Genomic DNA, 21,929 nt, shown 5'->3' on the forward strand with positions numbered 1-21,929 from the left:
TGATCTGAATTGACAAGGCTGTTTGAATGTCCTGCTGCATAAAACTAAATCAATTCAGCGAGTAATATTAAGAGAATATAGATTTATTAATACTGAGATACATGATATGTAGGAACACACGATGGAGGAGAGGTATTTTTGCTATTCAATGGCAGAAAGTTAATATATTATGTACTGTATAATAATATATAATAGAAAAAGGCAATCTTTCCATTGAATGGCTTTGGTACCACTATAAAACACAGCAGCTATGCATTTTCTTCCCCTCAAGTACAGTTTGGAGTCACATCTGCATCAGACAAAAGGAACAGCTAACCATTTGTAAAATAAATGAAATCCAACAGAACCACAAATGACTGATATTTGCAAGCTGAGAGCATTCTTAATATAGTACATTATAATAAGTTATAAATGATACATTTTAGAACTAGTAAATTCCTATTGGAATTAAGGAGTACCATCAATAAACAGACTTATTTTTTCCTTTCAAACTACTTTATGTATCATGCACTATTATGAATTCTGAAGACGGATTCACATGAGGAACATAGCACTGTAGCACAGTGTGAAAAGCTTTTATGAAAATTATCTCCAGCCTGGAATAGAGATCAGACAGAATTTAAAATATTATGTGGAAATAACAAAGGTCAGGGTTGTGTGGCAGTATCTGTCTTAAAGCAGTGGGGCTCAAACCTGGATGCACCGTCAAATACTCTCGAGAAATCTAAAAGCTTCTGACATCCAGGAATCACACTGAATCCGTTGAATCACAGTTTCTGGGTTAAGAGAGCCCAGGTTTTGGTTTTGGGATTGCCTCAAAGTTCTTATAGCTGTTTAAAATATTCAGAAAGGATTGAAGATCAACCAAGCTTAGGGGCTCATGATTCTTAACTTTTGGTGTTTTGTTTTTCAGATGATTGTACCTAACGCTGCTTCAACATAATCTGGCAAAAATATTTGCATTACCACATGCATGAAGGTCATTCTATGCTTTTTTGTGGATGTAGTATTTTTTCCCAAATATCTTGAAGCACCAGTATATTTATTTTTGATGCCCTAAATTATCTTCAGTTCCATTGAATTTAGTTTTATTAATTCATACATGTATATTTAATCTTAATTTTTCCTTTTTATGGTGCTGGTTATTCATTCACCTGTACTCAGAAATTCTTAATTGTCTTTTGATATTTAGGAATAAAGGATTATGATGATTATTATATCTATATAATTTTCCTCTGTTGTTTACATGTAGACATGTTTCCCCTATGGAGGATTCTTTTAGGATTAGAAAAGTTGACTGAGAGTTCTGTTTATGTGGCTTAGGTTTGCCAAATGGCTGGTTTTGTTTGGGTCAGAGGAAAACAGTTCCTAAATTGAAGTTGTCAAATGTTCCACCCAAAATTAAGGACTGTGAGGAGGTCGCTGTAGACACCGCAGAGCCAAAGGCCGTTCTAAGAGTAGAAGTTAGTCATTTAGGGAAACAGATTCAAACTACTGAATGATGCTCTGTTTTCATAAAGTTAAAGGTAAAGTCACTTAATATACACATTTCCTTCCTGGACTAGTCCTTACTTACATGTTCAGCATCACCTTGTACCAAATTACTCTCTCTTCACCTAGTCACGTTAGCCTTATTACATATTCTCATAGTGCATAAGCTTTCCTTCTGTTTGAAAAAGATAATTTACCACCATTTTTTTTTTCTTAGTTAATTCCTATTTATGTTTCCCACCTCAGCTCAACACCATTTCCTCAAGGAAGATAATTTGAATTACCCTAAATGCTCCTCACCCAATTACAGAGGACACACAATGCACTTGGCAATTGGTTAAGGGCTGGGTATAAGATAGTGTAATTCTTTTCAGAATATTATAACACACGTGGGAAGAGAAGAATTTTCCCTATTCTCATGAATAATAATCTTGGTAATGATATAGCAAATTAATAGAAAACAAAAGCATTTTTATGAAAATGTATTTTATCACCACTAAATAGATTATCAGTTAATAATGGAGTAGTCTTTTAAAACTAGAACACAATTACCAGGATGGCTTTATTTTTTAAATATGAGTATTTTCTAGAAAAGAAATAAATTTTATTTTATCAAGATTTTACTGCCGGGGGCGGTGGCTCAAGCCTGTAATCCCAGCACTTTGGGAGGCCAAGATGGGTGGATCACAAGGTCAGGAGATCGAGACCATCCTGGCTAACACAGTGAAACACTGTCTCTACCAAAAAATCCAAAAAAAAAAAAAAAAAAAAACTAGCCGGGCGAGGTGGCGGGCACCTGTAGTCCCAGCTACTCGGGAGGCTGAGGCAGGAAAATGGTGTGAACCTGGGAGGCGGAGCTTGCAGTGAGCTGAGATAGCACCACTGCACTCCAGCCTGGGCGACAGAGCGGGACTCCTGTCTCAAAAAAAAAAAGATTTTACGTTTGTCCATACCTACGTTCTCTTATGTTCTCCAAATCATATTTTATGTATTTCCTTATTCTAAATTATATATTTGCATGCTTTCTATGATTTTTTCTTAGGCTACTCATGAGATAATTATTTCTGTGTTTTTTTAAAAGAACTATCATTTTCATTTATTAGTTTTACCTCTTGGCTGAATACTTAGCAGTTTCGGCTACAACATTAAATCTACTACTTTAAATTTGAGCAAATATTCATAGAAAAAAGTAACAAATTTTATACTTTCAGAAAGTCATACTGATTTTATTGCTCTTTGTGCTTTATTCTAAAATGTATTTTCCTCCATGTGAATATTTTATTTATTAATTTCTCTGCTATTTTGATTTCTGTGAGTTTCTTGTTTCAATAAATGTGCATAGATGCTATAATTTCAGATTATTTATTTGGCTAAAATTACTTCTCTATTGTCCTAGCACATAAGTTACAATTTGGTTGGGTACAGGAACCTTGGAAAATACATTTTGTTTCAAAACGATAGCTGCTGTTCCACTTTATTCCTTCATTGTATGTCATTGAAATTTCTGATACCAACCTGATTCATTCTACTTTGCTTTTTCAGTCTGTATTCTGATACGAATATTTTTTCCTCAACCTTGAAATATTTTTAAAAGTCACTGTGATATATTTAACTGTGTTATTAATTTTTCTCATCATTCTAAAAGTTCTGTTAATCAGAGGACAGTTATTTTTATCTCTAAGGTATGGCTTCTGTTATTTACAAATTATTTTTTCTTTTAATCTGTTTTTTTACTCTTAAAACACTCTGAGTACACTGATTTTTTAGAAATCTGACCTCATCCATATCTTTCAGCTCTCCAAATTTATTTTAGGAGAAAGCTGACTTGGTGCCCTGGTTCACTAATTCTCCAGACAGACTTACATTTTCATTTGTTGAGTCAAGAGCCGCTTGGTTTTCCTTGAACTCTACCTTAGGAAAAATTCTTGAGGTTTCTGGCATGTAAAAGAGCATGCTTTTGCCCTTGATCTTATTCATAGAAATACTGGGGGATTTTCTCAAAAGTAAATTACTATTTGTGGATTTTTCAATGTAGTCTCTTTGCTTCCATTTCTCCTCTATAAAAGAATTTGTCTATACACACACAGAGACACACGCACACACACAGAGAGAGCAATCCTTTATTGTCTTGTAAAGCAAATAGGCAACCTGACTTCCTACCTAATGGTCCTATGTGGGATGAAGGCTTGCAGAATAATTGTTTCCCAATATTTGACACAATTTAATGAGTAATAAAGGCTTGAATTGGTATAAGTGTTTTTTATGGGCTGGGGACAGCAAACTTACTCTTTAATGCTGTCCAAGACCATCCACACACATGACTTTTCTGCAGAAAATCATATAACTGAGTAAACTACTTTCACTTTGACAATCCCACATTAGTAGTCAATTTTGTCCTGCAAGCCTATCCACTAGTGGCCATGCTTTTTTGCTCTATGAGAGGATTACTTAATGATTTCTTTCTCTTCAAACCTCTCACAACTTTTTTCTGTATTCTGAAGAAATAGAAGCCATTACAACTCGATTTCCTCATGCTCTTATTGCCAAATTTACAGTCCTATTTTCACTGAACCGTCTTCATCCTTTCTTTTACAAAAAAAGTAGCCCTTCCCTTCTTCTCAAAGGCAGTCCTTCCACACAGTGACTTGATCCTGTCCTCTCCATTCTCACAAGGTTGTGCTGCATGTATTATCCCCTCTTGCCTGTGTGACTCTCTCTGTCTGCTCTGTATTTGCTTTTTCCATCCAAAGATATTATCTTATTTCCCATTTAAAGAAAATAATTTCCTGACTGCATTCTTCTCCAACTACTATATTTTTCCTGCTTGCATTCATTACCAGCTTTTTAAATGAACTATTTAAAATTGTAGTGCTTAGCTTAAAGTAGCTATTTCAACTGTTTTTGTCAGTATTACAGACAATATCTAATGAGCCACAAATTCGATCCTCATATTTCTCAATACCAAATAGCATTCTTTACCTTTGACCAGTCTCCTATACTATATTCTCTTTCTATAATTGATCTATGATATTCAACATTGCTCTAATCTACAACGCAGAATCTGTGAGTTAATTCTGTCCACAAATTTTATGTTGATCCTAAGATCTACTGCTTTAACATAGATTTATTACCCAAATTTAAGAAGCCCCTGCCCAATTTCTGCCTGATGTCACCACATGGCTATTTCTTAAACATCTCAAAATAATTTTTTAAAATAGAAACTTCTTTAATGAAAATTTCATCTGATTGCTCCATTCCATTCTTTCTACAGTTTTATACTTATATTTAGCATTATGAAGTTGTGCAATATGAAATCTAGATTTCTTTACCTGTTCCTTCAGCCTCAAAAAAATTCTTAAACTCAATTCTGCAAGACACAAAATCAATTCTATTTACAAAATATATCAAATAGCCAGCTTTTTTTTTTTTTTCTTTTGGCACCTGTATGTCCACTGTGGTCTAAGTCCCCATCAATTCTCTCCTAGAAGTTACAAGCTCTCCCGAATTCATCTTTATACTTCCACTTTTGTGTCCATATGACAAATGGTTTATATAGAAGATATTTTTAAATTTAAATAAATTGTTTCTTCCTTTTTATTGTTTTTTTTTTTTTTACTCTGATGAGAACATTTAGCATGAGATGTACTCTTAATACATTTTTTTTTTTTGAGACAGAGTTTTACTATGGCTCACCACAACCTCTGCCTCCTGGGTTTGAGGGATTCCCCTGCCTCAGTCTCCCTAGTAGCTGGGATTACAGGCATGCTCCACCACGCCTGGCAAATTTTGTACTTTTAGTAGAGATGGGGTTTCTCCATGTTGGTAAGGCTGGTCTCGAACTGCCAACCTCAGGTGACCCGCCCACCTCGGCCTCCCAAGATGCTGGGAATACAGGTGTGAGCCACCATGCCCGGCCTCTTAATTCATTTTTAAGTATACAATACAATATTTTAACCATAGGCATAATATTGTATAACAGATTTCTAGAATGTATTCATCTCACCTAATGGAAATTTTATAACAATTTATTAGTAATTTTAAATTTTCTCCTCCCCCACCCCTTAGGCCCTGGTAACTACCATTCTACTCTACGGTTTTTCAAGTTTGACTATTTTATCCGCCTTGTATAAGTGGAATCATTCAGTGTTTGTGCTTCCATTACTGGCTTATTTTGCTTGGTATAATATCTTCATGGTTCATCTATGTTATTGCATATTGCAAGATTTTGTCCTTTTATAAGACTGAATAATATTGCACTGTATGTTATGATGGCTAATTTTATGTGTCCACTAGACTGGGCTAAGGAATGCCCAGATAGCTAGTAAAGCATTATTTCTGATTGTGTCTGTCTGTAAGGGTGTTTCTGGAAAAGATTAGCATTTGAATAAATAGACCGAGTAAAGAAGATCACCCTCACCAATTAGGGTGGGCATCATCCAATCCACTGAGAGCCTGAATAGAATAAAAACGTGGAAAAAGGAAACATTTTCTCCATATTTGAAATGAAACATACATTCTCCCCTGTCCTCAGCCATCAGCACCCCTGGCTCTCAGGCCTTGAGACTCAGGCTTGGAATTATACCATCAACTACCCTGGTCCTTAGGCCTCTGGACTAAGATTTAATTAAAACTTTTCAGGTTACCCAAGTTGCAGATGGCAGATCTTGGGACTTCTGAGCCTCCACATCATGTGAATCAATTCCTATTTGTGTCAATTCCCTGGAGAACCTTGACAAATACTTATGTATATATCACATTTACTTTATTCTTCTGTCAATGAGCATTTAGGTTGTTTCCACATCTTGAAAATTGTGAAGAGTTCTATGGTAAACATCAGATGCTAATATCTCCTCAAGATCATTTTAATTATTTTGGCTAAGAAACATAAGTAGGACTGTTGAACCATATGGTAGTACTGTTTTTAATATTTTGATGAACCTCCACGCTGCTGCTAGAGCAGCTGAGCCATTTTGCATTTCACCAACAGTGTACAAGGGTTCCAGTTTCTCCACGTCCTTGACAGTACTTGTCTTTTGCTTTTTGATCATAGTCATCTTAATGGAAATGAGGTGATATACATCATTGTGGTTTGGGGTTACATTTTTCTGATGATGAGTGACATTGAGCAAATATTCATATACATGCTGAGTGTTTACATTTCTTCTTTTGAGAAATGTTTATTCAAGTCTTTAGTCCATTTTTAATTGAGTTATTACATATGTACATTTTTGTTATTGAATTGTTATTGAATTGTAAAAGTTAACCCCAAGTCTATGTGGTTTACCAATACTTTTTTTTTTTTCATTCAGTACATTGCCTTTTCTTTCTGCTGATGTTTTTTCTTTGCTGTTCAGAAGTGTTTTAGTTTCATGAAGAAATGAAAGAAGACACAAAATAATGGAAAAATATTCCACGTTCATTGATTGAAAGACTTAATATTGTTGAAATGCCCATACGACCTAGAGTGATTCACACATTTAATAAAGTAATTCCTACCAAATCCAAATAGCATATATATTTTAATGGCAAATGTTGCTTCTCATTAGAGAGGAGAAGTGATCTGAATAATAGTAACACTGATCGCCAAAAATTGATTCCTTAATAAGTGGCAGGCATAATTTCCATTAATTTTTTAATGTTTTATTTTGTGGGAGCTGAAATGAGATGTTTGTCAAAGGGTACAAAGTTTCCATTATGTAAGATGAGTAAGTTCTGGAAATCTATTGTAAAACCTGTGACTGTATTTAACAATATTATATACTTGAAATTTGCTAACAGAATGGAACTCAGGCATTCTTACCACAAAAACAGAAAGACAAAAATGGTAACTGAGGTGATAAATATGCTAATTTTCTTGATTATGATTACTTTATAATGTATATGTATGTCAAATAATTAACCATACCACTTAAATATTCATATTTTTAATTAGTAAATATATCTAATGATATTGTTTATAGAAATAGATAAAACAATTCTGAAATTCATATGGAATAACACCAAATGCTACCAAGGACATGGAAAAACAGGAACTCTCATTCATCGTTCATGGAAATATACATGGTCCAGTTACTTTGGAAGACATTTTGGTAGTTTCTTACAGAATGAAATAGTCTCATATCATGTGATCCAGCAATTGAACTTCTTGGTATTTACACAAAGGAGATGAAAACTTGTGTCCTCACAAAAACCTGAACACATGTTTACAGTAGCTTTATTCATAATTGCAAGAACTTGGAAGCAACCAAGATGTTTCTTAGTAGAAGAATGGTTACATGAATTGTGATACATCTAGACGATGAAATATTTTTCAGTGCTAAAAGGAAATTAGCTAAGAAGCCATTAAAAGGGATGGAGAGTTGGGCACAGTGGTTTACAATTGTAATCCCAGCACTTCGTGAGGCTGAGGCAGGAGGATTGTCTCAGGCTAGGAGTTCAAGACCAGCCTGGCAACATAGTGAGACCTTGGCTCTACTAAAACACAAAGTAAATAATAATCCAGACATAGGTGTGTGTACCCATAGTCCTAGCTACTCAGGAGGCTGAGGAGGGAGAAGTGCTTGCGCCCAGGAAATCCACTTTGCAGTGAGCTATGATCATGCCACTTTATTTCAGTTCCAGCAACAGAGTGAGACTGTCTCTAACAATGTTTTTTTTTTAATTTTAAAAAATACAGGGCTGGGTGCGGTGGCTCATGCCTGTAATCCTAGCACTTTGGAAGGCCAAGTCAGGCAGATTGCCTGAGGTCAGTAGTTCCAGACCAGTCTGGTCAACATGGTGAAAACTCGTCTCTACTAAAAATACAAAACAATTAGCCGAGTGTGGTGGTGTGCACCTATAATCTCAGCTACTCAGGAGGCTGAGGCAGGACAATTGCTTGAACCAGGGAGGTGGAGGTTGCAGTGAGCTGAGATCATGCCACTGCATGCCAGCCTGGGCAACAGGGTGGGACTCCATCTTAAAAAAAAAAAAAGGCAAAACAAAAAAAAACTACATAGAGAAGGTGATTAAATGCATATTACTAAGTGAAATAAGAGAATCTGAAAGGCTACATGCTATGTAATTCAGCTATATGACATTCGAAGGAAGGCAAAACTTTGGAGATAGTAAAAAGATGAGGAGTTGCCAGTGACTGGGTGGAGGAAGGGATGAATGGACAGATCACAGAGGACTTGTAGGGTGGTGGAAATACTCTGCATCATAACATAATGATATATAAATGCAATTATACATTTGTTCAAACTCATAGAATATACAACACTAATCGTGAACACTAATGTATACTATCGACTTTGGGTGATCATGATTTGTCAGTGCAGGTTCCTCAATTGTAACAAAAGTACCAATCTGTCCCTTTATATATGGCAAGCCAAAAACAAAAAGTACCACCCTGATGAGGGATGTTGAAAATAGGGGAAGCTACACATATGCTGGGGAAAGGGTATATGATGATTTTCTGCACTATCCTCTTGTTTTTGCTGCAAACATAAAAGTGCTCTAGAAAAATTAAGTCTTTTAAAAATTCAAATAGAAATACAAAAGGCCTTGATTAGCCAGAGCAACTTTGAGCATAAAAACAAAGTTAAAGACATCTCATTTCCTAACTTCAAAATATATTAAAAAACAATAGTTATCAAAACAGTATGGTACAGAATAAAGACAGACATATAGACCAATGGAACAGAACAGAGAATCCAGAAACAAATCCATGCATGTACAGTTAATTGATCTTCCAGAAGGTTACTGGGAATACATAATTGGAAAAAGATAGTCTCTTCAATAATTGTCTTAGGAAAACTGGAAAACCCCATGCAAAAAAAAAAAAAAAAATTTGGACCTCTACCTTACACCACACACAAAAATCAAATCAAACATTTGATTTGCTTGAAGACGTAACCATAAAACTTGTAGGTGTAAAACTCATAGAAGGAAACATAGTGAAAATTTTTCATGACATTGGTCTTGGCAACAATTTTTTAGATATCATATTCAAATAACAGGCAACAAAATTCAGCTATATCAACTTGGTTCTTCTTAAAACAAAATAAGATCATATTATTGGTCAAGTGAAAAACTAAATTTCAGAATGGCACTAATTACCACAGAAATGAAAATCCAGACTCTCACATGGTCTGCAAAGCCTGTCTGCACTTCCCACATACAACTTTTCTTTCTACTTTCTGTCCTCCAGACTCACTACTGTTCTTTTTATTCTTTGAAAATTAAAGCACTTTCCAAAACTAGGCATGTTGCTCTTGCAAAACTCGGGAGGGAAACTCTTCTTTATTCATTTCACATGGCTCACTCTTTCTCATAATTTAATTCTCAGTGCAAAAAATCTACTTGGAGAGAACTTGCATGACCTTTTATGACCTTGTGTTGATTATCGCATTAAAATAATTATTTATTTTTATCTATACCAATAATCATTATACATAAAATGTATTCACTTTACAGTTTTTCTCATTAGTTTTTTTTTTTTTTTTTTTTACTATTTATGTTTCCAGGTATTAAACGTCTTTAATTAAGATACACCAACATTTCCAACTATCTATTTCTATTATTACTTTTGTAATCAAATAACTTTGAAATTTGAAGTCTTTTTTTGTTTCCATTTATCCTCAATCTTATATACATTCATATATCACATTTTCAGGAATACATTTCTCACTCATCCATTATAGCTCCTTCTTCTTTTAACACTTGCTATCATATCCCTATTATATATTATCAAATTCTTATTATATCTCTTCTGAATCACGATGTGTTATCAGGAAAAGCAAATATTTTAAAGACCCTTTAAAAATAATATTTAAATTGTTTTTAAATGTTAATTTATTAGGTATAACTAGTTTTTTCGTACTCTTAGTTGCATGTTGTTCACTTGAGATTGCTTCACATGAGATTACACTGTTTATGTTTACATTACTTATATTTCCTGTTCTTTCACCATGAAACATGCCCCACTTCTATAGCCAATTTGTAAGAAACACATAATTTACAGGAAATTTTGATAATAAGATTTATTTGACATAATATACAGCATTTTATCTAAAAATGTCCCTATTATATCCATTTCTCCTTGATCTTTTAGAAGCCTCCTCTGTTTGTTTTTATCTCTAGCATTCAATATTTTGAATCTTTACCTCCCTAATTAACTAATGTTTTCTTGTATTATTATCAAGGTTCTCGTCACATTGCTTCAATCCCAAGCACAGGGTCAATTATATAATTTGTTGGGCCCACTGCGAAATAAAAATGTGGTCTCTTGTTTAAAAAGCAACTAATAAACTTCACTTTCTCCTCTAGACTTATTTATTTATTTATTTATTCGAGATGGGGTCCTACTCTCTCAACCAGGCTTGAGTTATTGAACTCCTAGGCTCAAGTGCTCCTCCTGCCTCTCAAACTGTTGTGACTACAGGTGTGCACCACCACACCCAGTTAGTTTTTAGAAAACATTTTTTGGGGGGAGTCTCACTGTGTAGCCCAGTCTGGTCTTGAACTTCTGGCCTGAAGCAATTCTCCCACCTCAGCCTCCCTAATAGCTGGAATCACAGGTGCAAACCACTATGCTTGGCCTTCCAGTCTCTTTTTAACCCTCTTATGGTGCTTTTCTATTTGCTATTTAATGATACATTGCCTTTGACATAGTTATACTCATGGGGCCCCCACTTTGGAGGCTCCCAGATGCCCCAACTACTCCACTATTTGTTACATGGGGCATGGGCCAACTCTACATTTTCTTATGCCCTGAGCAGTAGCTGGACAGGAGCAGAGGTGAGGGCACCTGAAAACCTATTGTAGGAAAAAAGAGAGAGAGTAAGAGGTAGGACTGCATTTCAGCCGAACTCCATTGTCCCATTATGCCTTAATTACATGTCACAATTCGAAGATAAAATTATTAAGAGTTTTAAGAGAAAGGACCAGGCACATGGCTCACGCATGTAATCCCAGCACTTTGGGAGACTGACGCTGATGGCTCACCTGAGGTCAGGAGTTCAAGACCAGCCTGACCAGTGTGCTGAAACCCCGTCTCTACTAAAAATATAAAACTTAGCCAGGTGTGGTGGCTGGTGCCTGTAATCCCAGCTACTCGGGAGGCTGATGCAGGAGAATCACTTGAACCCAGGAGGCAGAGGCTGCAGTAAGCTGAGGTTGCCCCACTGCACTCCAGCCTGGGCAACAGAACAAGACTCCATCTCAAAATATATATACATAAAGAGAATATATAAATTTATATGTGTGTGCGTGCACGTGTGTGTGTGTATATATACACGTATATATGAGTACATATATGAATTTTGAAGTCTTACAATTATATATACATAATATATAATAAATATATATATATTTTATGTCTTATGTGTATATATGTATATATGCATATGTATATATTTATGTATTATATATAAATTTATGTATTATATATGTATATATACATAATACATAAATATATACATATGCATATATACATATGTATATATACATAATACATAAATACATACATATATGAATTTTGAAGTTTTACAATAAATGTGTGTGTGCATATATATTTATATATATATATGAAGAGAAAATAACATATCATTAAGTCAAGTATAAAGCTCTTTTGAATCCAGAACTCTGTGTGACTCGTGGTCCTGTCTATTCAAATCAATATAATTCTAGCCCAATTCAATCTGAAAGCTTAAAAGTTCCAAAGATTATTAAATTTTTCAAATACGCAATAAGTTACAGTGCGCATGAAAAGATTGTTTGCTCAGCAAACTAAAGATCCTTTATGACAAAAATCAATCTTAGAAGACAGTATAATATGGGATAAGTAGCAACTGCATTTCTTGTTCTATGTTCAATATAAAAATGCATTATATCCATTAAAGGTAGAAAAACCAAATTATGTTTTGCATCCATATGAGGATTTGCACATGGAAAAAACATAGATATAACCATGTGTGAAAAATACATGAATTAATTGGATTATCCCATCTGTATGTGAATGCCTAATTGGAACCAATAAATGCTGCCCTCCTGGCTTTAATCTGGTATATCTCTTCATTTACATTAATTAGACTTCAGCTTGGTTCTATCTGTACCTCACCCCTGCTCAAATATGTGTATCATTGTATTTCATTATTTTTCCCTAAGCATAACTATTATCATATATTTCTCATCAAAAACTCTGTGTTTTCCCATTGTACAAAGTCTATATAAAACATATACAAAAATTTCCACAATTTAAGCAAAATTTACATTTCAAGCACCAACCAAATTGGATGACGTATTTTTCCTTAATGATGTTTCCATGGTGATTGAATGAACACGTATCTCTATTTGGCCGGGGGACTTTTAGAAAAGTATGGTAAATAATTGAATAACTTATTTTTGTAGAGATATCATCTTATTACTTTTGCACCAACCTAATATACAACACGTTTTAACATTCTTTTGTGACATTTGTTTCCTCTATCATACAATGGCATTACACAGTATCCCACTTGTTTACATCTATAAACTCTTCCACATACATGAACCCTGAATGACTCAATGACCACAGAAGGTATTTTTATCTTTCTCTGAGTTAGGAGGTAAGAAGAAGGGAACATATCTGAGAATAGAAGATCTTTCAACATCTTTGAAGTCAGCTTCCTGCCTTTTAGAAACTCAGCATCCATTTTGCTTTGTTTCTAAATGCTAGTTTCCTTTACTTCAGCTACTTGCAAATATTTTATAAGACTCCATCCCAAATCAGTAAAGCTTTCATACAAAATTTAATATAATTTAATAGTTCTTAATTCTGCTACTACTAACAGTAAATAGGGCAAAATCACCCCAGTTAAATGCCAAATGTGTAATCAAAATTTTAAGTCTCCATAACAAACTGATACAATTGTTTAATGACCTATCATTAAAGAAAAAACAGTTAAAACCGTGGTGGGTAAATGAAATAATAAATGCTTTGTTAATGACCTTTCTGTTTAAGCCTCCACATAAAAAAAACAAATTCAATCCTCAAAATTCCTTAAAGAAAATATCGTTATCCCTGCTTTATTAATACATAAACTATGGTTCAGGTAATGCATAATTTAAGCAAGGGCACGTGGTCAGTAACTTGCATCTGAAACTAAAGTTTCTCTTCTTACTATCTGTTCCAGCCGTGTTTAACAAAGGTGGTCTGGGAATTGGCTATGACTCTGTGTTTGACAAAGGTCGTCTGGGGATTGGCTATGCCTCAGAGTCCACCATGAGAGTGGTGAAGAGTCAAAAGTGATGGACCCTCTGACGCTTCCCTATCATCAGTGAGAGAAGCCTCATGTTTATGTATTTTCTATGCTGAGATTTCACTCAATATTTAATGTAGAGGAAGGACTTGCCTGTCTAAAGTAAATACTATTACTATTTTTAATTGTATCCAATTTGGTATATTTAGCAATATATATTGCTGATTATCTTTGACCTACCTTCTTATTTTTATTTATTTGTTTATTTATTTATTTATTTTATTCTCCTCTATACTGCTTTATGCTGAAAGACTGACTTTGCAAATTGAAGTACCATGGCTCCCTTGTCATCTGGTTGCTGGTTGGATTCTGCCAAGGAGAATGACAGAGTTCTGATCGCAACAAAGGTAAAATCAAGAAGTTACAGGATTAATTCTCTCCACTTGCTGTTTGCCCTACTAAGACTCTAGTAGTAGCTGTGTTTCCCTACCATGTGCCTTTAGGAGGGAGAATAACATAGTAGGTAAGGGTATGCCCTTACATATCGGAATCTACACTCAGATATTCCTGGGTTTGACTCCCACCTCTACTCTACTTATAGGCTGTTTAAAATTGGGAAAGTTACTTGACCTTTGTGAACCTCAGTTTTTCTCATCTGTAAAATGGAGATAAGTAAAATAACCAGGCATGCAAACAAGCAGAACAATACCACCCATATAAACAGAGAAAAAAATAATTGATTGAAACTCATTAAAAAATGATAGAAATTTTTAAAAAATAAGGTCTAAAATGTCAAACTTGATGAAAATTATATATTATACATACAATAAGCCAGACATACAAAACACCAAGTATGATAGAAAACTAATGATAAAGAGAATGCATTAAAAGGAGGCAGACTAGACAGTAGTGTATAGATATAGCTAAATAGATGGACAGCAATCACAGGAGAAAAAAGAGCTAAAAATGACTAAATTTTTAACATATATGATGATAATAGCAGAGCCAATAAATACTGGAATGAGCTTTGTTTTGAACATTACCATGGCATCTACAGGTGATATTTAGGAGAAAAAAATGTTAAAGTCTAAGGGAATATGATTGGCAGACTGCTAAATGCCCCTCCCTTAATTCTTACCTTAATTTTTGAGAATATGAATGTAATAAAATATCACATCCTGATTCTGTTATGTTTGTTGGTAAAAGGATATCAAATATTTAATTAATGTCTCTAGTTGACTTTAACTTAATATTCAGTATAACATTAATATTAATTATTTTAGGTTGGTGCAAAGGTAATTGTTATAATATTAATTATTATGGCGTTATATCATTCAATCCCCAAAAGGACTGAATTAAAAAGAAGACTGAAGAGGATGCTAATCTATTCACATAAGCTCTTTAAACGCAGTGTTTTCTCTGGATAGTTGCAAGAAGGGAAGTAAAAGAGATTCAAAGTATGAGATGGACTAGGTATTATTGTCTTTGATACACTGTTTCTGGCTTGTTCATGAAAAGGGCCAAGTGCAGGAATGGGAGAGTTGTCTCTACGAGCAGAGAACAACTCCCAGACAAAAGCTAGCAAAGACATGAGAATTTTGGTCTTAAAACCATAAGAAACTGGACTCTTCCAAACACCTGAGTGAGATTAGAAGCTTATTATTTTCATCATGTTCCAGATAACATCCCATCCCTGCGAATGTCTTAATTTTAGCCTTTGAAAACCTAAGCAGAGACCCCAGTTGAGCCTACCAAGGTTCCTTACTGTGAGATAACAAATGAGTGTTAGAAGGAGAGCTGGGGGGAGAGGAGGAAAGCTTTAGTGGCTATATTAATCACAGACAAGTTTTCAGAACAAAGAATATCAATACAGTAAAGAAGACCATTTTATAATCTTGAATGGGGTTAATACATCAAGTGGACATAACAATTCTAAATATTTATGCCTCTAATAACAGAGCTTCAAAACACACAAAGCAATAACTGATAGAACTGTAAGAGCAAACTAGACAAATTTACAATTATAGTTGGAGATTTCAATACAACTTTCACTAACAGAGAAGTAGACACAAAGCCAGTAGATATACAGAAAGGCATTATCATTCAAGTTTATCTAATTGACACATAGACATTTCAACCCAACACTAACAGAATACAAGCTATTTTTACGTGCACATGGAACACTGTCAAAAATAGATCATAAAATAAGTCTCAACAAGTTTAAAATGAGTAAAGGCATACACAGTATATGCTCTGCTCACAATGAATTAAATTAACCCCCAAAACAGAAAGACCTATCAAAACTTACTAAATATTTGGAAACAAAATTAAAAATTACTGAATAACTCATGAATCAAAAAAAGATTTTAAAAGGAAAATTTAAATTATATTTTTGAAGTGAGCAAAAATGAAAATACAACTTATGTAAACCTAAGCAATACCATTCAGGACATAGGTATGGGCAAAGACTTCATGACCAAACCACCAAAAGCGGTTGCAACAAAAGCCAAAATTGACAAATGTGATCTAATTTAACTAAAGAGCTTCTGCACGGTAAGAGAAACTATCATCAGAGTAAACAGGAAACCTACAGAATGGGAGAAAATTTTTGCAGTTGATTCATCTGACAAAGGTCTAATATCCAGAGTCTACAAGAAACTTAAACAAATTTACAAGAAAAAAAAAAAAAAAAAAAAACCAGCCCCAACAAAAAGTGGGCAAAAGATATGAATAGACACTTCTCAAAAGACATTTATGTGCCAACAGACATATGAAAAAAAGCTCAGCATCACTGATCATTAGAGAAATGCAGATCAAAATCAAAACTACAATGAGATATCATCTCATACCAGTCAGAATGGCAATTGTTAAAAAGTCAAGAAACAACAGACGCTGGCAAAGCTGTAGAAAAATAGGAATGCTTTTATACTGTTGGTGGGAATGTAAATTAGTTGAACCATTGTGGAAGACAGTATGGTGATTCCTCAAGGATCCAGAACCAGAAATACCATTTGACCCATCAATCTCATTCCTGAGGATATACCCAAAGGAATATAAATCATTCTACTAAAAGATACATGCACACATATATTTACTGCAGCACTATTTACAATATCAATGACATAGAATCAACCCAAATGTCCATCAATGATAGAATGGATAATAAAAATGTGGTATATATACACCATGGAATACTATTCAGCCATAAAAAGGAATGAAATCATGTCCTTTGCTGGGACATGGATGAAGCTGGAAGCCATCATCCTCAGCAAACACAGGAACAGAAAACTAAACACCGCATATTCCCACTCATAAGTGGGATCTGAACAGTGAGAACACATGGACACAGGATAGGGAACAACACACACAGACGAAGGTTGGGAGACAAGGAAAGGAGAACATTAGGACAAATAACTAATGCATGTGGCTCTTAAAACCTTGATGATGGGTGGATAGGTGCAGTAAACTATGGCATATGTATACTCACGTAAAAACCTACACGTTCTGCACTTGTATCCCAGAACTTAAATTAAAATTTTAAAAAAGGAACAAATTTTGAAGGCTAATATTACCTGAGTTCAATAATTATTATAAAGTTACAGTAATCAAGATACTAGGGCATTGCCATAAAGATAGACAAACAGACTAATGGGACAGAATAGAAAATCTAGATACAGAGCCATATATGTGGATAACTTGACTTTTCACAAAGATCCAAAAGGAATTTGTTGGGGAAACTATAGACTTTTCAGCAAATAGTACAGGAACAATTGAATAGGAAAGGCAAAATACAGTAAAAATAACATTAATAATCATAATAATAAGTGAACTTTGACCTGGACCTTATGCCATTTGAAAGTATTATATCTCACTGTATTATACCTAAAAATGAAACCTAAAGCTGCACAACTTCTAGAAGAAAGCACAGGAGAACACTGTGATCACATACGTGAGATTTCTTAATGCAGATCAAAAACATAATCCATAAAAGAACAAATTGTCAAATTTCATGTCATCAAAAGGTACCATTAAGAATTAAGAAGACGTAGTTGGGCACTGTTATCTTGGCACTTTGGGAGGCAAAGGCGGGCAGATCACGAGGTCAAGAGATTGAGACCATCCTGACCAAAATGGTGAAATCTTGTCTATACTAAAATACAAAAAATTAGCCGGGCATGATGGCACACTTCTGTAATCCCAGCTGCTCAGGAGGCTGAGGCAGAAGAATCGCTTGAACCTGGGAGGAGGAGGTTGCAGTGAGCCGAGATCGTGCCATTACACTCCAGCCTGGTGACAGAGCAAGACTCCATCTCAAAAAAAAAAAAAAAAATTAAGATGAAAAACAAGCCACAAAACAGCAGAAAATATTTTCAAGAAATACATATCTTAAATGTAAAGAATTCTCAAAACTTAGTAAGTAAACAACTTAATACAAAATAATGGCAAATATTCTGAGTAGAATATTTACCAAAGAAGATATTCAGATGACATATAAGCACATGACAAAATACTCAGCATCGTTAGTCATTAACGAAATGGAAATTAAATCCATAGTTGTACACTACTACACACCTATTAGAATGGCTAAGATTAAAAATATTAAACACACCGAGGATTGACAAGGAAAGGGAAAAACTGGACCTTGCATGCACTTCAAGTGGGAATGTAAAATGGGTCAACTAGTTCGAAAAGCATTTTGGCATTCTTTTTTTTTTTTTTTTTTTTTTTTTTTTTTTTTTTTTTTTTTTTTTTTTGGCAACAGACTGTCCCTCTGTCGCCCAGGCTGGATTGCAGTGGCGCGATCTCGGCTCACGGCAAGCTCCGCCTCCCGGGTTCACGCCATTCTCCTGCCTTAGCCTCTCCGAGTAGCTGGGAATACAGGCGCCCGCCACTTCACCCAGCTAGTTTTTTGTATTTTTAGTAGAGACGGGATTTCACCGTGTTAGCCAGGATGGTCTCCATCTCCTGACCTCGTGATCCGCTCACCTTGGCCTCCCAAAGTACTGGGATTACAGGCGTGAGACCCCGCATTCGGCTCGGCAGCCTCTTACAAAGATAAACATCCACAGTATGATCCAACCTTTCTGCTCCTAAAGATGTATTAAAAACACACACACATGCATTTGATACAAAGACTTGTACACATATTTCTATCCAACTTTATCTGTTATAACCCAAAACTCAAAATAAACCTAGTGTTCACCAGGTGAATGGATGAACAAACTGTGGTATATCCATTACAGTGGAATGCTTCTCAGCATCAGCTTAAAATGATAAAGCTGTGTGAAAGAAGTTAGACAAAAAAGAGTGCATTCTCTTTGATTTCTTTTATATAAAATTATACAAATGCAAACCAATCCATTGGGACAACAATTAGATCAATAGTTGCTGTATTAGTGTTCTCTCGAGGGACAGAACTAATGGAATATATATATTTATTTATTTAAAGGAGTTTATTAAGTATTAACTCATATGATCACAGGGTCCCACAATAGGCTGTCTGCAGGCTGAAGAGCAAGGAGAGACAGTCTGAGTTCCAAAACTGAAGAACTTGGAATGTGATGTTGGAGGGCAGGAAGCATCCAGCATGGGAGAAAGATGTAGAATGGGAGGCGAGGCCAGTCTGTCCTTTCACGTTTTTCTGCCTGCTTTACATTCGCAGGCAGCTGATTGGATGGTGCCCACCCAGATTAAGGGTGGGTCTGCCTTTCCCATCTCACTGACTCAAATGTTAATCTCCTTTGGCAACACCCTCACAGATGCACCCAGGATCAATACTTTGTATCCTTCAATCCAATCAAGTTGACACTTAGTATTAAACCATCACAGTTGCCTAAGAATGAGGATAGAGGGAGGCATGGAGAAGCTGTGAGATGCAAAAGGAAACTTTTGCAGCTGAAGGATCTGTTCACCATGTTGATGGTTGTGATGTTTTCACAGGTCTACCTACATGAAAACTTATCAAATAATATATTTTAAATAGGTGGGGTTTATTTTATGTTAATTATCTCAATTAAAAATATAAACAATGAAACTATATTTTTCTTTCAAATGATCAGCTCCCTTTGAATGAGTGAAGCTGAAATGTTTAGATTGGAAGCTAATAGAAACTTTGATGTTCAACGTACTTCCTGTGTTATTATTTTTATTTTTCTCAGGCGAGAAACTGTGGACTTATGAGAGCCTGTTCATATCACATTTGTTTTTTGTTTGGCATTTTACTCTGTTGGTTCTGTGAGGAAATAGATCAGCATAATACATTCAAAGTATTTAGGCTATTGCTTCATTTTGGATGAGAATCTATGCAGCAAATTACAGCTCAGGATAGTATTAGCTTGTCCAAGTTGGAGACTAAGTAGTCTACATTTTCTTCCTTCAAATTCCTTTATCCCTGAAGTCTCCCTGAGGTAATTTTCCTTGCATTCTCAATTAATTTTAAGCTCAGGTCTTTGGTTGACAGCTGGACTCTTCCAGCAGGGCATCCAGCTTCCAACAGAGCATTATTGGATGTAACTGCTCTGTCATTTTGATTGAGGCTGTGACTTCTCAGTAGTAACCTCCCTTCCAAAGGGAGCTTTTACCTCACTCTATGCAGAGTAGGGAGACACAGGAAAGAGTGGAGAGGCCTAGCAGGAAAAAGCCACAATAGAGTTGCTATGTTCTCAGATGAGGGCATGTGACTCTTGGTCATAGTCAACATAGTGCTTAGCAAAGCTGTTTTTAATTTTATACACAAACAGAGTATATTTAAAAGTATATGGGAGGCAATACTCTATAATTTTTTAAAATTTAATTGTCAAAAGTACTTTTGATGTCAATTTTTTTTTTTTTTTTTTTTGAGACAGAGTGTCACTCTGTTGCCCAGGCTGGAGGCTAGAGTGCAGTGGCACAATCTCAGCTCACCATAGCTTCAGCCCCCTGGGCTCAAGGATCCTTCCACCTCCACCTCCTGAGTAGGTGGGACTCAGGCACACATCACCTTTTTGTTTCTGAATATATGTTTTGTAGAGATAGTGGGTTCTACTATGTTTCCCAGGCTGGCCACGAACTCCTAAGCTCAAGTAGTCTGTTTGCCTTGGCCTCCCAAAGTTCTGGGATTATTGGCTTGCACCCACCGTGCCAAGTCTGATGACAAATTTAACAATAAATATGTTTCTACTCTTTGGCTTACTAATTTTATTGATACACATTATTCTAATAAAAAAATTCTTTACAAGCTGTAAGTACATGGGTTTAATACATCATCACCTATATTTGTTCGTACTTATTACATAAAAGTCATTGTTGCCTACATTGTGCTGGGGACAATATTCGGTATATTGAAGTGTCCAACGAAATATTTTGAAAGAAAAAATAAATGAGTGAAGTCTCATGCGCTTACTGATTCTATGATGTGTATTTATAATGAGATAAATTGCTTTCATTGCCTTTCTTTGGGTATCATTTTACAATGATGTACATATACTTAAAATTAATTATATTTTTATTGTTTCTACAGTACTTTATTTACCAAGTGATTTCTTCAATGTGAATCTACTAAAAAAAGAGGTTCAAGTGATATTTTACTAAGAAATGTGTTTATTTCTTCTGTATGTACCATGATGGCAGGCAATTAAATTATAAAGAAATTTTAATTATGTTTAGTAAGAAGTAATTGAGATATGTAGGTTATTTTATGCTATAATATTTTTATCCTCTGCTCAGTCTACCATGAAATGTCAAGTAGGTAAACATTGTAACCCAAGCATTCTGTCTTTCAATTTTTTAAATTATTTAGACTACACTTTGCTTGAGTGTTCCTTTCTCTGTGCTTATTGTTCAGATAGAGATGATTATAATTTCATTTGTATTTAACAGTAAGTTTTCCACTCTCTAGTCTGAACATATTGACCTCAATTATTCTTACAAGTCAGATTAGCCTTATTAGCTTCAATCATTAATAAAACATAGGAAAAGACTATATTCTAAGCAGTTGCCTTTCATGTGGCAACTATCAGCAGGACTAGTGTGTTTGAAGAGAGAGATGTGTTTTCTTCTAATGAGATTTAAGGTATAGAATATAGGATTAAGCCCATCTACCTAACCAACCTGGATAAAGGACTGGAGAATGGCCTTCATCCTTATCCTGCGGTACAATGACTCTTTTTAGGACTAATCAAAGCTGAAAAATAAGAACTTAAATCCTGTCCCAAACTCCCATCTTTGTACCCCAATAGA

The sequence above is a fragment of the Piliocolobus tephrosceles genome, chromosome 15, assembly GCF_002776525.5.
Source record: "Piliocolobus tephrosceles isolate RC106 chromosome 15, ASM277652v3, whole genome shotgun sequence".
NCBI lineage: Eukaryota > Metazoa > Chordata > Mammalia > Primates > Cercopithecidae > Piliocolobus > Piliocolobus tephrosceles.